Source organism: Pteropus vampyrus, unplaced genomic scaffold (genome assembly GCF_000151845.1).
Source record: "Pteropus vampyrus isolate Shadow unplaced genomic scaffold, Pvam_2.0 Scaffold117, whole genome shotgun sequence".
NCBI classification, from domain to species: domain Eukaryota; kingdom Metazoa; phylum Chordata; class Mammalia; order Chiroptera; family Pteropodidae; genus Pteropus; species Pteropus vampyrus.
Window position 1 is genome coordinate 938,733 of NW_011888898.1, and position 4,521 is coordinate 943,253.

General features: G+C 48.7%; 1 protein-coding gene and 1 pseudogene across 3 annotated transcripts in view; one reads left to right on the forward strand and one right to left on the reverse strand.

Annotated features, from left to right (window-relative positions):
- TSHZ2 (teashirt zinc finger homeobox 2) overlaps positions 1 to 4,521 on the reverse strand; it is a 422,054-nt gene that overhangs the window by 393,548 nt on the left and 23,985 nt on the right. The gene's annotated exons all lie outside the window — the stretch shown is intronic.
- LOC111743660 lies at positions 454 to 575 on the forward strand (annotated as a pseudogene).

The window sequence follows — 4,521 nt, forward strand, 5'->3', positions numbered from 1 at the left end:
TACTATGTAGGTACTTATATTTCCCCATTTAAAGATGTAAAAGCATTCTAACTTTCAACTCAGAAAAAAACGGGAGGTGGGCTGAGTTCTGTTCAGGAGCTGGACTTTTTCAATCCCCCCTCGAAATCACATATTTGATATTTATTTGAACCTTCTCTGAAATTTCCATAACAGCGAGTGAGGTGGAAAAGAACTTATCTCGTAGGATGGTTGTAAAGAGGAAACAGTTGGCACAAAATAATTACTCAGTAATACTAACTGTTGCTTTTGTCGTCACCACCGTCATCGTCAACATCATCATCATCATCTCTCTTGATGAGGTCGGTGAGCCTCTACGTTCTTCCTGTCAGGTGCGTAGGGAACTCTGCACATCTTAGAGAGCCAAGCCAATGGCCGACCCAAGGCAGAGCCCGTCACCAGCCTCCTTGGTGGCGGAGATAAAAATGGCACATAGTCTACGGCCACACCACCCTGAACAAGCTCGATCCCATCTGATCTCGGAAGCTAAGTAGGGTCGGGCCTGGTTGTTAGTACTTGCATGTGAGACCACCTAGGAAGACCAGGTGCTGTAGGCATAAAAAATAAGGGGATTGTAAGCTGACGAGGCTCTTGCAATCTGTGAGGTCAACCAAGGGTTGCCTCGCCTGAAAAAAAATGGCACCTGTTTTCTAGTCCTGCCACCTCCTTGCTGCAATCACTGCTTTAAGCCTCAGTTTATTCATTCATTCGTTTATAAAATTTATACGATGTTGTGAGTATTGAATAGGGTAACGTTCAATGTGCAGATAATGTCTGATAAGTAGCAGCTCTGTTGTGTTGTTTTTCTCATCGATGAGAATTAAATAAAGAGAAGACAGTTCTTGAAATTTTCTGAGAATTCCTAAATAGAAAGCTGAACAGCAAGTAATACGGCTATAAGAGTCCTCATTATATAGCCTGATCATATGCATCTGTTCATTGGACAAATGTCTCTGGAGCTTCTACCATGAATTGGATGCCATCCTAGGGCCTCGGGACATGGTGTTGATGAAACCAGTTGTGTCCCCTGCTCTCATGGCATTTACTGTCTGCTGGGAGAGGAAACAGGGAGAGATGGACGGGCATCAAATCAACCAAGAATCATAAAGTGTCAACTCTGAAAAGAGCAAAGCAGCGAGATACATGATGCTTTCAGGCCAGTATTGGGGGCGGGGGTGGATCTGCCATAGTCTAAAGGGTCAGTGACACCTGGGCCAAGACCTGAACTATATGACGGTGTTGGCTGGACCCAGAGGAGGGACCAGCTGGGAGGTAAAGAGATCAGAACAAAGCCGGAGAGCAGGTGGAGAGAATGTGAGGATTTCATGGCAGAAAGGTAGGCAGGAGCCAACCATTCAGGGGCCTGTAGGCTGGTTCTTCTCAACCCTGATGTGCTGGGCATCTCAGTAAAATGCTGATCCTGATCCAGAGAGTCTGGAGCAGGGCCTGAGAGTCTGCATTTCTAACGAGCTCCTGGGAGATGCTGGGGCTGCCAGCCCACAGACCACAGTGTGAGCATAAAGGTTCTCAGGCACGACTTCCCCCTAAGAACAGGGGTTTAGGTGAGGGGATGTCCTAAGAGTCCTCTGCAATGTATGAGCCCATCTTGCAGCTGTCACGGAGCAAAGCCCTCTCTCTGCCTGGAGCTTTGGAAGTCTCTAGGGTTCAGATGGAGCTGGTACCCTATCCTAGCGAGTTTGTCTGCTGACACGTTTCAGTCCCAAGTCTAGGTGGCGTCATCGTGAAACAGGCTGCTTCTGCCCAACAGGAAGTCTCTTGCTTGTGTGCTGCGATTCAGAGAGGAAGGACAGCACATGTGCATTTTTTTTTTTTTAAATCAGGCCAGGCTTGCTGAAACGAAATATATATTTATATTTGTATTTATACTTATATACATATATGCACGTATATAGATAATCTTTCAAGTGCAGTAACAGCCACGCATAGGATTGAAATGAAATCTTACAAACATTGAATCGTCTCAAATTCCACCCTTAAAGGGTGAAGGGGCGGGGATGCTGCGTGAGCAGACAGACCCAGGCATCTCTGTCCAGAGGAATCAGACATCTCCGGACTGCCGGTCCACCGAGTGGGCCTGCTCCTGTGGGGGTCGTGACTGTCCACGGAGGTGATCAGGGAGGAGCTAGTGCGCGGGGCGATGTGGAACCCCCATGGGGAGGCGAGGGCCCCTTCGGTGGCATTTGGGAGGGCGGACTGAGGTAGCAGCTGCCTGCACGGTGCCTTCTGTGCATCTCTCCCAGGTCTACTGACTGTCTTTCTAAAATAATCTGGGTGACAAATATGGGCCTAAGAAACACTGCCCTTGTAAGCAATCCCAGCTAGCTGCTCCCGACGAATGTCCCCAAACAAAGGTTGCACGCCAGCTCCCCATGCTTGCAGCTCAATTTAATTACTCACCTCTGCAGCTTTAAATCAAAGGTGGCTCCTATTAAGTATAATTACCTTTGCCAGCAGCTTGTATAACACAGTAAGTGAGGGGCTACTAACCAGGAATGGTTTCTACGGAGGATTATACATGCCTTGGACTAAATCAAGAGCGGCCAGGCACACACATAATTCAGCTACCAGCAAAGGTATGCTGCAGGTAGAGTGTCGCACACACAGGTGAACACGGCGTTTCCTTCACATATGTCAGCAGCCTAGAAACACCACCATGCAGAAGAATAAACTATAAGGGAAAAGGCTTCTCCAAACCTCTGATGCACACTACGTGTCGCTAGGTCGGTTTTTCTGCAAGAAAGCACGTTGCCATCCAACCAGAGAGCCTCGGAACAAGTCCCACCGACGAGAAAAGGAATCGGCCGAAATCTCAACGTTCTCGGCCACCCCGAATGCCTGTATTTTACCGCCGTTTTCCACCCCGGGAGAGCAGGGAGGTGACACTACTGTACTGACGTTGACACAGTAATTTTTCTCCCGTTCGACCTCACCACATCTTTCATTCCTGACATACAAAAACATTTTTTTTTTTTTTTAAATCATGAGCATCTTTATCATTTCAGGCTCGTCAATTCCCATTTTGCCTAATTAATAAATAAATCAGAACCTGAAAGGAAATGAAAGTTGCGAAGAACTTTCGGCCCTATCCGAAAGGAAGCCTCGGCGAACTGCGTGCACTCAGACTCGATGTCCTGCTGGCTCGGGCTGGGGCTGGAGTTCACGTCCACTTCCGCTTCTTGTAAGTCTGTTTGTTGAGCCACGTGCTCAGAGGCATAAACGAAGATCCCAGAAGAATGCATCTCTTTCGCCAGAGATGTTAGACGTTGCTGTCACCTACCACTTCCACGGCCACCACGCTCACTGACGTTCATTGAGCACTTACTATGTGCCAAGCATGCATTAAGCACCTGACATACACAACCCATATCATCTCCTGGACAACCTCATGTGGTCTCACGGGAATTTTTTTTCTTCAAAATTAAGAAACTTGTGCTTAGAAGGTTAAATAACTTGTCTAAGATCAGACAGAAAGTAAATAACACCCTGGACTTGAACCTCAGTCTATCTGGCTTCAAAGCCATTGGCTGCAACCCTTCAGAACATGGAGGCTAAATCTCTCGACTTTGCCAGCCTAATTCCCACTCTCACTCGCTTTGGTAATATCACCTTGACTTTGCTTTGGCATAATTGCCACCAGCCGCTCCTAGCCCCTGCGGTGTTGTAATGCTGGGTGCACACACGCGGACGACAGGCCAGTGACTGGTGCACGGAGGGTCACGCAAACCCACGTGGGCCCACCTAAACCCTGGGACGTTCACCGGGATCCTCTGAAGGAGGTGGTCTCTTCTGCTACAGTGACCAAGCCGGATGCTCCCAGGTGACCAGCAGGTGCAGAGAATCTCACTGAGAGGGAAGGGGGGAGAGAGAGAGAGAGAGAGGGAAGGGGAGAGAGAGAGAGAGAGAGAGCGCGAGCGAGCGAGCGAGAGAGCGCGCGAGCGAGAGCGAGCGAGAGCGAGCGAGCGAGAGCGAGAGAGAGAGAGACACACCTGGCCCAGGCCAGACTCCCGGATCTCTGCATCCATAGGTGCTGAAGCAGGGGCTCAGCTTGGTCACACAGACGATGTATAATTTATCACAGGCTAGAGCACCACTCATCAAAATACAAATTCAGCTTCTAGAGTTATGTACTGAGTGTGGTGCTGGAGTCAAACACACCTGGGCTTAAATCCTGGCTTCACCAGTTACTTGCTCTGTGAGCAGATCTGCACCTCCATTTCTTATCTAGAAGATGGCGTTATTAGCAGTGCGTCTGCCTCTTCAGTTTAGAGGAAGGCCAAATGAAGTCAGGTGCGTGCAAAGCATCTGGGACAGTGCCTGGCACGGAGTGGACTCTTGCTAAATGTTGATGAGTTTGATTATTATTATTTCAGGAAACACAGCAGAGGAAAGGCTGACCCCATGAAGGTTTGCGGTGAGCAGTGACAAAGGCTCAGAGTGGCCAACCAGGGGCACAGCTAGGAACTTCCACAGCAAGTTACTGTT